The 12,617-nt window shown below is 37.8% G+C and overlaps 1 protein-coding gene and 1 pseudogene across 2 annotated transcripts in view; both read left to right on the top strand.

Moving 5' to 3' along the window:
- LOC102838260 (dystrophin-like) overlaps positions 1–12,617 on the top strand; it is a 3,237,302-nt gene that overhangs the window by 1,098,017 nt on the left and 2,126,668 nt on the right. The window lies entirely within an intron of this gene.
- Positions 3,436–3,868, top strand: LOC102813471 (annotated as a pseudogene).

The following is a 12,617-nucleotide window of genomic DNA, read 5'->3' as shown; positions in this document are numbered from 1 at the left end:
CGCTATGAGTCGGAACTGACTCCACGGCACATATCAACCACAACAACAACAATCATTAGTAAAATGATTTTCCATTTGTTTATCTTTGTCTTTTAATTAACAATATGTTGTTTTCTCCAACCTAGCTTCTTGGACTTCAGGGAAATTCACAAGTGCAAATACAGTTGTTGATTTTTTAATTTATATACTTGAATCATCTTAGATGCAGAGCTGGTCAGAGGATATTTTTCTGCTCTCTTCAAAACAAAAGTCTAAGAGGGGACAGAGATACACACAGACATATATACGATGATTCACATCCAATTAAATAAGAAGCAGCTGGATGTCTTAGAGAGGTGTATTCCTCAGAGTATTCAGTCTTAGTCTTGATGAGGTCATGGTGGGATATTTAAGCCATGGGAACTAAGTATGAGAACAGATTTGGCTGGTCAGTACCTCTTTCACATGGAATTGTCATCCTTGGAAACACAACTAGCACATATGAAAATTGGAGAATGTGGACAATTTGATATGTCAGTCTTTTCTTCCAAATTACAAAAAATAAATGTAACAATAACATTGTCAAAGTTCATATACATGCAAAACATATAGCCCCGCAAATTTAAAGGAAAACAAAGATTTCGTTCTTCTAAATGATTATATAGATACATTCATACATACATACATACACAGTTGCATGGGAGGCATTATTGTGCCCTCCAAATGCCAGCATTTCTCTGTGGTTGCCTCGATCTAATAATCTGATAATATCTAAGGATCCAATAAATATGCTTTCAAATGGCTTTAGCAGGCCAACATTGGTCTAAACCTAGTTTATATTGCTGTAACACAATTTCTTAAAACCTTATCTCTGCTTCCTTCTCTTTTTGTGTGAGATGCTTTCTTTTTTTTTTGTTAATTTCAGTTGAAATGTCATTTCCTCAGCATAGTCCTTTAGTCTGCCAGTCTCCAAAAATGATATCATTAAGTGAGAAAGAGAAACGTCTTGAACTAACATGTTGAGCACTGCTGGAACTGAGTATTTAATATATACTGGCAAGCCATGTCAATTTCATTAGACTTACATTTCAGAGATTAAATAAGTCATAAGATTTATAATATCAGATGTCATGATAATGTCAACATATATATATATATATATATATAACTATATGAAGACATCTGCACACGCAGGAGGGGAGCATCAAAAAGTTTGTGGAAAATTTCCATCATCTACTAATTTTTTGAAGTATCTAAATATATATATATATAGACACACCCACCACTCATCTGTCCGTTTGTTGAACTGTGGTGGTTTGCATGTTGTTGTGGTTCTGGAAGCTGTGCCACCAGTATTATAAATACCAGCAGAATCACCAATGGTAGACAGGTTTCAGTGAAGCTTCCAGACGAAGACAGACTAGGAACAAGGCAAGGCAGACGACTTTTGACTGCTTAGCCACTGAAAATCTTATGAATACCACTGAAACATTGTCAGATTTCACATTAGAAGATGAAAACATTTTGTATAGCATCAACATATTGTCAGACATAGTGTGAGAACATAAGCCCTTCATGCTTGAAAGCACTAAAAATATGACTGGGGAAGAGCTACCACCTCAAAGTAGGTTCCAACTCATAGTGACTCTGTTTATATAGAGTTTCTGAGACTGTAAATATGTATGGGTGCAGAGATCCGCTTCTGTCTCTCATAGAGTGACTGAAACATATGAACTTGTGGTAAGCAACCCAGCTCATAATCCAGTTGACCATCATGACATGAATGGAGTAAGTCGTTTAGAACCTTCATAGGGCACAACTCAAAATGAGGAGAAACAGCTGCAAGCATACATTAATAATTTTAATACGGGACACACCAAGTATGAATCTAGGAAATTTGCAAGTTGCCAGAAACTAAATGGAACACATAAAGATCCATATCCTAAGCATTATGGAGCTGAAATGGACTGATATGAAATGTTTTGAATCAAACAATTATATTGTTTACTATGTAGGGAATGACAAAATCAAAAGGAATGATGTCACATTAATCATCAAAAAGAACATTTCAATATCTATCTTGAAGTACAACTGTGTGTGATAGGACAATATCCATATGTCTACAAAGAAGACCAGCTAATACCACTAAAATTCACTTTTATACACCAAACACTAAAGCCAATGATGAGGAAACTGAAGAATTCTACCAACATCTTCAATCTGAAATTCCTCATGATGTGTTAGAATGTGTCAGTTGTAAACAAAGAAGGATCTGTAATTTAAAATATGGTCTTGATGACAGAAATAATGCCGGGATCACATGATAGAATTTCATAATACCAATGACTTATTCCTTGAAAATACCTGTGTGTGGGGGTGTGTGTGTAAAAAATCCATTATATTTTCATCGCACATTTCCATGATTTTTTAAAAGTTTTTTATTGTGAATTGAGTGAAAGTTTACAAGGCAGATTATCAGTTTTTCATTCAACAAGTCACACACCTTGTTTCATTAGAATGATTATAATCCCCTCCATATACCATCAGTTAACAGCATTTCTCTCTATTCTTCTTTTTTTTTTTTTTTTTTTAAACACTCAGGCATGTATAATAATTTATGCCATCAAATGGCACATTCTGTAAGTCTGCCTCCTGGCCATCAGCTCTCAGTCCTGCTGTTCCCATGAATCTAGAATTTTCAGCTGCTCTCTCTCTCCATGTCCTCATCTCTGCCTCCATCTCTGATGTCGCTGCTTCTCTGGATAAGGTCCTGCATTCTTCTTGTGCTCCATCTGCCTTGATGATCCTAGGCTCCTCTGTTTCTGAACTGTAAGATTAACTACTCCCCCGTTTTAGTTACAAACGTTCTTTTACAATTGTGGCAGTCTTAATTAGTCATGATAACACATACTCACTATCGAATCATAAGAATCTTATCCACATCTCTTTTTACCAGCCCCATCCAGACAAGATGAAAACTATTCAGTGGGGACTCTATCTTCCCTCACACACTCTTCAACTAAACTCCTTCTTGAAAGCTTGTAAGCCAGTTACTACTTTGTGCCTTTATTGCCCCCTCATTTTAGGTAGCCAATGTCTAAGTTACCCGTTCCTATCTACCCTATGTACAGTGGGGATAGCACTGATACTTGATGTGAAGACTCCTCCAACTACCTTTTTTAAACAACATAAAAGGACACTCAAAACATGAACCTCACAAAATGGAGTACACAGGAATCAAACTAACTACATTTGTGTCAGTCAAAACAAGGCCAGGGGCAGTCTGTGGAACAGACCATCAATTGCTCATATACATGTTCAAATTGAAGTTGAAGGCAATGAAAACAAGTCCACAAGTATCAAAATATGACCTCGAACATATCCCACCTCAGTTTAAAGAGCATCTCAAGAAGAGATTTGACCCTTAACCCTGGCTGTTAGCACAGAGGCTGCATGATGCCTGGAGTTACTGTAAAAGATGTGAACCAGCTGGAGTTCATCAGAGCACTGGCAGCCTTCCTCAAAAAGTCTGGGAAGCTAAAGTCCCTGAATGTGTAGGCACTGTCAAGCTGGCCAAGCATAAAGAGCTTGCTCCCTATCATGAGAACTCTTTCTACACAGGAACTGCTTCCACAGCACGACACCTGTACCTTCCAAATGGTGCTTGGGTTGGCTCCATGACCAAGATCTATGGGGGCAACATAGTGCCCAGCCACTTTAGCCGAGGTTCCAAGAGAGTTGCCCATTGTGTCCTCCAAGCCCTAGAGTGGCTCAAAATGATAAAGAAGTACCAAAATGGCAGTGCAGACTGACACCTTATGGACAGATAGATCTGGATAGAATCACCAGACAGGTGGCAGTTGCCAACAAGAAACATTGGAACAAATAATGCTGGGTTAATACGTTGTCTTGTTCATAAACAAAGAAGCAATCAAACAAAAAGGATAAATTTGATGCATTAGACATAAATGACTGAAGTCCAAAAGAACATCATACAGGAAGAAAGACAAAGTCTTAAAAAAAAAAAAAAAAAGAAAAGAAAAGAAAGAGAAAAGACAAAATGGATATCAAAAGAGACTCTGAAAGTTGCTCTTGAGCATAGAGAAACTAAATCAAACTGATGAAATGATAAGTTGAAAGAGTCGAACAGAAGAGTTCAAAGGTCAGCTCGAGATGGCAAAGTTAAATATATAATGAAATTTCAATGATCTGAAGTTAGAAAACCTAAAGGGAAGAACACGATCAGGAATTCACAAGCTAAAAGATTTGGGGGCGAAAATCAAGCCTCTACTTGAAATACTGGAAGATTATTTAGGCAAACAGGTCTTCCTTATTCACTGTCCAGCTTTCACATGCATAGGAAGTGATTAAAAATACTAGTCCTCAAGCTGACATCTTGGCTCTTCAACTCTTTAGAAAGGTCTTGCACAGCAGAATTGCCTAATGCAATAAGTCATTTGATTTCTTGACTGCTGCTTCCATGAGTGTTGAAAGTTGATCCAAGATGAATGAAGTCCTTGACAGCTTCAATCTTTTCCTCATTGTTAAGAATGTTGTTTATTGCCCCAGTGGTGAGGATTTTTGTTTTCTTGACATTGAGATGAAATCCATACCAAAGGCTGTGCTCTTTGATCTTCATCAGTAAATGTTTTAAGTCCTCTTCACTTTCAGCAAGCAAGATTGCATCATCTGCATATCTCAGGTTGTTAATGAGTGTTCCTCCAATCCTGATGCTAAATTTTTCTTCATAGAATCCAGTTTCTCAGATGATTTGCTCAGCATACAGGTTGAATAAGTAGGATGAAAGAATACAGCCTTGTCCCAAACCTTAATTAATTTTACAACATTCAGTGTGCCCATGTTCTGTTCTAACAACTGCTTCTTGGTGCAGGTACAGATTCCTCATGAGCACAATTAAGTGTTCTGGAATACTAATACTTTGCAATATTGTCCATAGCTTGTCATGATGTGCACCATCCAAACCCTTTGCGGAGTCAATAAAGCACGGGTAAACATCTTTCTGATATTCTCTGCTTTCAGCCAAGATCCATTGGACATTAGCAATGATATCTCTCGTTCCACGGCCTCTTCTGAATCCAGTTTGAACCTCTGGAAATTCTCTGTCACCATTTCTGTATTACCTTTTGCAAAACTTTACTCTCATGGGATATCAAAGGGATTGTCTGATGATTTCCGCTTTCCGTTGGGTCATGTCTCCTTGAAATTGCATAAATATAGAACTCTTCCAATCAGTCGGCCAGATAGTTTGTCTTCCAAATTTCTTGGCAGAGATGTGTGAGTACCTCCTGTGCTGCCTCACCTTCTTGAGTGATTTCAATTTTTATTCCATCATTTCCTGGTGCTTTGTTCTTTGCCAATTCCTTTTCGTAGTAGAAAGCCTCATTTTTCTTCTTTGGAGAAGCTGGTAGTTTTGAACTGCTGACCTTGAGGTTATCAGCTGGACTTATACCCACTATACTACCAGAGCTCCTTACATTGGATTCGTTCCTTTAAGAATCACAAAAATATCTTGGCCATGTGATAAGATTTCCTGCTTGCTTCAGAGATTTGTGGTCAATAACATCTTTTATCCTGGGTGCAAAGGGATTCTAGGAAAAGTAATTGGCAGAAGTATAGGAATGAAAAATGAGAATTTAGACCTCAAACAAAGGGGAAGGAATGGCAGAGACCTGAGAAGAATTCTTGAGAACTTCTGTTAGAACTCTAGTATTCCCAGACTTATTCCCCAAGATCTATTAATAATGTATGTTTACCTCAAACCTCTTCTTTCTCCTCTACAGTGTCCCATATCAGCACAATACCTGAATACATTTTACTCCAGTTAGTGATGTGTACTTTGGGTTCATAAAATAAAGCAACAACAACAACAGAAACAGTGCTTTTGAATAAGGATATATAGATAAGGAAAACCATGAAGGGAAACCTCAGATTTAGTAAATAAAGGAGAGAGATACTTTGACTTTCCTGAGGAAAAATAACAACAACAATTTTGACCATCTATTTATTCTTGCTCATGGTGACCTCATGTGTTCCCAATTACAGCTGTGCTCCATTGGGTTTTTAGTGGCTGATTTTACTTTCCTTTTTGGGGGGAAGGAGGAAGCAAACCGACAGACTTTTCTTTTGAGTCTTCTTTGGGTGAACTGAAACCTCTGACATTTTGGTTAGCTGCCAAATGCATAAATTGTTTTCACCACACTGGAACACAATTCTGAGTATAGAACTTTAAATATATCACCCACAGAATGATTTTTAAATGTATTGAAGTCATTCTATGACCTCCATTACTATGGTGTATAAGTGAGTTTTTGATGTCTTCTTTTTAAAAGACTTGAAGAAAACAAAGATAGGTCACAACATATAGTTAGGGATTATGAAAGATAACATTCTGAAAAGTTCAATGTATTGTAAATTAATTTGACTTCAGCTTTTATTCTCTAAAGTTGAGCTTGTTGCTTTTCATTATCACCACAGGTTGGAGGCTTGTATTTAAATGTAGAGGTTTCTAAGATATCAGGACACAAGATTTGTGAGCAACAATGCCAGTTAACTAATTTTCTTTAAAAATAGGTTGTCAGAATAACTAAGACTTTTAGTATGTTTTGTACCTTCAGTCCTAAAGGACTTTGCCATATGTCTTTCTCAGCAGTAATTTTTTTGTTTTTTCATTTACTCAACAAGTACTTATTGTGTTCACACTATGTCCCTGGGATTGTGCTAGGGAACAGAGAAGAAGTAGTGCAGAGAAATCAAACAGCCAGTATCTTTCTGGTGTAAGAGTGAGTAATTTGCAAGTTAGCTGCCTTCCTTGAAACCTTGGGATAGTGGTAGCCATTTCTCTGTCTCTGTCTCAGAATTGAATTCTGTGCCTTTGTCATCCTGGTAACCATGGCAGACATGGTCGGCACAGATATTACTCAGTTGTTTATTGTAATGTAACAGAGCAAATAAACATTAATCAAACCATTACGGAACTGAAAAGTAAAAATGGACACACGTTGCTTTCTGTCAAGGAAAGGAAAAAAAATCCTTTTGTGACAACAAAGCAATCAGACTTACACTGAGATCTGAAGACTCGATAAAGTGTATTCGGAAAGGGACGTTTAAGAATACAAGGATATGTTGGCGACAGCTGGATGCCGTGTATGTGTGTGTATTTGGGTATAAGTTTATGTGCAGTTGTGTGACTATGTGTAAGTGCATTTGTGCATGCTTAGTGTAGGTATACAGAGTTCACAGTAAAGAAAACAAATAGCTTAAGTGAAAGTAGCATGTTCAAAAAATAGAGAGTAAGGCAATGGGGCTACAACACTAACCATCAGAAATGATGCTAGAGGAGGTATAGGGGTAAACAAGGCCTTATCTAAGACTTCGAATTAGAGTGTGACAGTAAACTCCAGCATTCATTCAGTGAACAAATGTACTGAGCCACAGCTCTCTGATAGGATTGGGGCTGGAAACACACTGGTAGACAGGGACAGGGACTTTACTTATGGAGTCTGCTCATTTGGACTTAGGCTTATCAATTTGACTGACTATATAATTATACTCACAATGAACTCTAGATGGCAAATATATGCACTGCTAGATGAAAAGTGGCATTGTAGTGGAAACATTGGACTGTGAACCATAAGGTCAGCAGTGGATACCCACCAGTGGCTCCACAGGAGGAAAATGAAGCTTTCTGCTCCAATAAAGAGTTTCAGTCTCAGCAACTATGTAGAATTGCTGTGAATTGAATTTGACTTGGTGGCAGTTAGATCGGTTTGATTTTGAGAAGTGATGTTAGGTGAGATGAAGTTTTAGTGTAAGTCAATTTGGTAACAACATAGAGGAAGATTGAAGGAAGACTCATTATCAATCTGCCGTATGCAGATAACACAATCTTGCTTGCTGAAAGTAAGGAGTACTTGAAGCACTGACTGATGAAGATCACAGAGTACAACTTTCAGTATGGATTACAAGTCAATGTAATGAAGACAAAAATCCTCAAAACTAGACCAATAAAATGACAAATGGAGTAATACTGAACTTGTCAAGGATTTCATTTCACTTGGATCATGAAAGTAGTCAACAAATCAAATGATGTATTGCATTAGTCAAATCTGCTGCAAAAGACCTCTTCAAATGTTAACAAACAAAAATAACACTTTGAGAATTAAGGTGTGCCTGGCCCAAGTCATAACATTTTCAATTTCAAAAACACTGGAGAATAACTGATGCATTTGATGCATTTGAATTATGATATTTTCAAAGACTATTGAAAGCTCCCTGGGTATGTGCCAGAAGAACAAATCTGTCTTGGAAAAGTGTAGCCAGAATGGCCCTTAGAAGCTAGGGTGGGTAGACTTCCTCTCAAGTACTTTGTATATGTTATCAGTAGGGACCAGGCCCTGGAAAAGGATAGCATGCTTGGTAAAACAGAGGGACAGTGAAAAAGAGGAAAACCTCCAAGATGAATTCAAACAGTGGCAGTAACAATAGGATCAAATTTTGAGTACAATGTAAGACTAGGCAGAATTTCATAAGTCATGCATAGAGATGCTATGAGTCTGAGCCAACTCGACCGCATCTAACAGCAACAACAATATAGAGAAGAAAAAGAACCCTGGTGCATATGTGGGTTGGGTGTTGGGCTACGAGGCCCCAATGTTGGTAGTTTAAATTCACCAGTCACTCCATAGGAAAAAGATGTGACTGTCTGCTTCTATAAAGACTTCCAGGCTTTGAAACCAATATAGAGTTGTTACGAGTTGGAATGAACTTTCTGGCACAGGGTTTGGTTTTATTTTATTTTATAGAGAATGAAAGTGTTCTGGGCGGAAAAACAAAGAAGTATTTATTCATTCATTCAACAGATGTTTATTGATTGCTTACTAAGATAATACATACATGTTTACTCTAGGAAGCTGATATTCTAAGCAAACATAATAATAAATAAGCACATTTTATACTATGAAAATATTATGGAGAATATTTGAGTCCAGATGGGAGCAATTGCAAAGAGGTGTCCAGGTGGGCCTCGCTGAGAAGTTGCCCCTTGAGTAAAGATTGTTGTTGATAAGTGCCGCTGAGTCAAGCCCGACTCATAGCGGCCATATGTAGTATTTCCAAGGAGCAGTTAGTGAGTTTGAATCACCAACCTTGTGATTCAAACTGACATTGTTGTTCAGAGCTTATCCTACAGTGTCAAATTAATACAAGGTAAACTGTAAGTTAACATATACAATTTACCATCAAACTGAAGAAGGGTAGTTACTTTGGAGACCCATAGTTCCTTTGGGGACTTTTGTTTTGAGAAACTGAAAGAAGACCATTGATAGAACCTAAAGGGAGTGTATTGTTTTAGGATAATAGTTTTTATTTTTTTTTGTGTGTGTGTTAGAAAGGAGCCATCAAAATATTTATGCTTCCTGATTACAGAAGATGCTGGAATGAAAACATGTTCAAGAGAAAAGGCAGAGCTATTAAAATCCCATTTTAAGATATGTTCTTCTATGTAAGTTAAAACCTGAGAGGGCAACTCGGTCTATTCAAAATCTCTAAGGCCATAGACCTTGAGAACCTCTGGCATATAAAAGCCACTTGAATTATTTTGTTAACTGGATTTAATCTTAAAGGTATACTTTGCCATTCTAGGGAATTGAAGGTATCCCAAAAGAATGGATATAGGCAAACAGGCTCTTCTGAAGAAGAATAACCTGGAAACATTCTTTTTAGAACAGATGACCAAACATGAGGTTGTGCACACTGCCATTTCTTCCTTTCCATCTTATGAGGTCAATGGACTTGTTTACTGAATTTTTAGAAACAGAATTAATGATATATATGCATTGTGGAGTCCTGGTGTGGCCTTGTGGGCTAATGCGTCAGACTGGAAAGTCGTTTGAACTTCAAGGTCAGTGGTTCAAGCTCACCAGCTGCTCCTTGGAAACCCTATACAGGTCACCATGGGTTGGGATCAACTCGACAGCACTGAACAACAACAACAACAATAATTAGTTTGTGGAAAAGTTATTTTATCTTTCAATTCCATGTTTTCCAGAAAACTTTGAAGAGAATATCTAAATGTCTATATAAACATATAAACATGAGTCCTGGTCCTGGTGTGACGCTGTAGCATAGCATCAGCACTGGACTAGTGAACACAAGGTTGGACCTTTCAAACCCACCAACTGCTCTTCAGAAACCCTATATAGTGTCGCTCTGAGTTGAAACAGACTCAACAACCACAACAACATATACACAAATGGGGAAAGAAAGATTTTAGGAAATAGTCTGACATAATTGTGGAGGGGTGGCATGTCCAGAATCTGTTGGTCAGATGACATGATAGAGATTCCTGCATTATTGTGTCATAAGTCAGTATGAACTGTGGTGAGGTAGCCAGAGACATTTTAGCAGAATGTGTGCTTACAGCCTGGAGACTGACTTCTCCTGCTAATTCAATTACTCTGTTTTTGTTTTTTCTCTTAAGGCCTTAAAGGAATAGGATGAGGATTCCTGTTCCTTGAAGTTCATCCACATTATAGAGATCATCTGCTTTACTTAAAGCCAATTTATTTAAATGCTAATCACATGTAAATATTTCATGGCAACATCTAGTGTAGTGTTTGATCATACAATTTACCATCAAACTAAAGAAAGAAATATTTCTAAAAATGAGAAAGCTCTTGGTTAGCTATGACATTGTCCCTAAAATCAAAACCAGTTTATGTCAAATTGCATTAAACAATTTGGACAATTACTATTTGATGTTATTGAGCTAAATATTTGGTGGATGAATTAAATTGGTCAGGCAAATGGAATAGAGAAAATATCAAGTATTTTGATTCCCTCAAATATTTAGCCAAACTTCCTGTAATGCTTCTATGGGCAAGATGAATCCTCCTATTCTTGTGTGAGTTGGTAAAGGATGTCTATCTTTTAATATATTCCTCTGGTAGCATAGTGGTTATGAATCAGGCTGCTAATCTCAAGGTCAGCAGTTTGAAACTACCAGTGGTTCCGCAGGAGAATGATGAGCCTGTCTGCTCCTGTAAAGACTCACAGCGTCAAGGGTCGCTATAGGTTGGAATCGACTCAATGGCACTGAACAATAACAACAACAATATGTTAAGAAAACAAAAAATCTCACCACTTGACCACTAAACAACATCCTTATCAATGGTGAAAAGTTTAAAGTTGTCAAGGATTTCATTTTTCTTGGATCAACCATCAACATTCATGGAAGCAGCAGCCAAGAAATCAAACAAAGTATTCTATTGGGCAAATCTGCTGCACAAGACCTCTTTAAAATTTTGAAGAGCAAAGATGTCAGCTTGAGGACTATGCGTGACTCAAGCCATGATATTTTCAATAGCCTCACATGCATGTTGGACAGTGATTAAGGAAGATCATAGAAGAATTGATGTATTTGAGTTATGCTGTTGGAGGGGAATATTGTAAATGCCATGGGCTGCCAAAAGAACAAACAGATCTGTGTTGGAATAAGTGCGTCCAGAGTGCTCCTTGGAGGCCATGATGTCCAAACTTCGTCTCTCATAAGTTGGACATATTGTCAGGAATGACCAATCACTGGTGAAGAATATCATGTTTGGTAAGGTGGAGGGTCAGAGAAAAAGAGGAAGACCCCTAGTGAGATGGATTGACAAAGTGGCAGCATCAATGGGCTCAAGCAAGGCAACGATTGTGACGTTGGCCCAGGTTCTGTTGTGTATAGGGTCGCTATGAGTTGGTACCGACTTGCTGGCACGTAACAACAACAAAGTATGTGATTAAGGAGCTCTGGCAATGTAGTGGTTATGAATCAGGCTGCTAACTTCGATATCATCAGTTCAAAGTTACCAGCCATTCCTTTGGAGAAAGATGAGGCTTTCTGCTCCCATAAAGATTTACACCCTTGGAAACCCTGTACATGGTTGCTATGAGTCGGAACTGACTTCATGGAACATCACCACCACTAGTATATGATTGATGAGCTAAAGAGATAACGGAAACTTAATTGGCTTTATTATTGTAAGAAGAAAATAGAGAAAGAAGACATGTGGGGATTTAGCTGTGGCCCTGAGAATATTTTGCCCCTTTAGGAGGGTTTTCTCTCCCACTAGACTTTTAGAGGGTTTATAGCAATATCTTGTGGAGTCTGAGTGTCATATACTAGCTCATTTTACAAGTTTTAAATCAGAAAAGGTATATTTACTGTTTGGCATTTTGTTGCTTTCAAAACAATGGTAAAACAGTAACAAAAAGCCTGTGATCTCTTCAAATCACTTGGGGAAGTCTGAGGTAAGACAGTTCTGATTTTTCATTCATACATGTAAACATAAATGCATGCATAATTGTATATACAAGACTAAATTTAAAAAAGTATTACTACTAAATTTCTAGTTGATACATTGTTGGTGTTGCTAGTGGCTCTCAAGCTGGTTCCAACTTACAGTGACACGGCAGAATGAAACAGTGTCTGGTCCTGAGCCATCCTCACAGGTGCTATGATGTTTGAGCACATTGTTGCTGTCTTTATTGAGCCTCTTTTTTGTTAACTGTCCACCTTATGCAGCATGTCCTCCTGGGACTGGTCCCTTCTGATAACATGTCCACAATATGAGAGACAA

This window comes from Chrysochloris asiatica, unplaced genomic scaffold, assembly GCF_000296735.1.
Source record: "Chrysochloris asiatica unplaced genomic scaffold, ChrAsi1.0 scaffold00139, whole genome shotgun sequence".
Lineage (NCBI taxonomy): Eukaryota > Metazoa > Chordata > Mammalia > Afrosoricida > Chrysochloridae > Chrysochloris > Chrysochloris asiatica.
The sequence above is the reverse complement of the archived record's forward strand: the minus strand, read 5'-3'. Positions and strand labels throughout refer to the sequence as shown.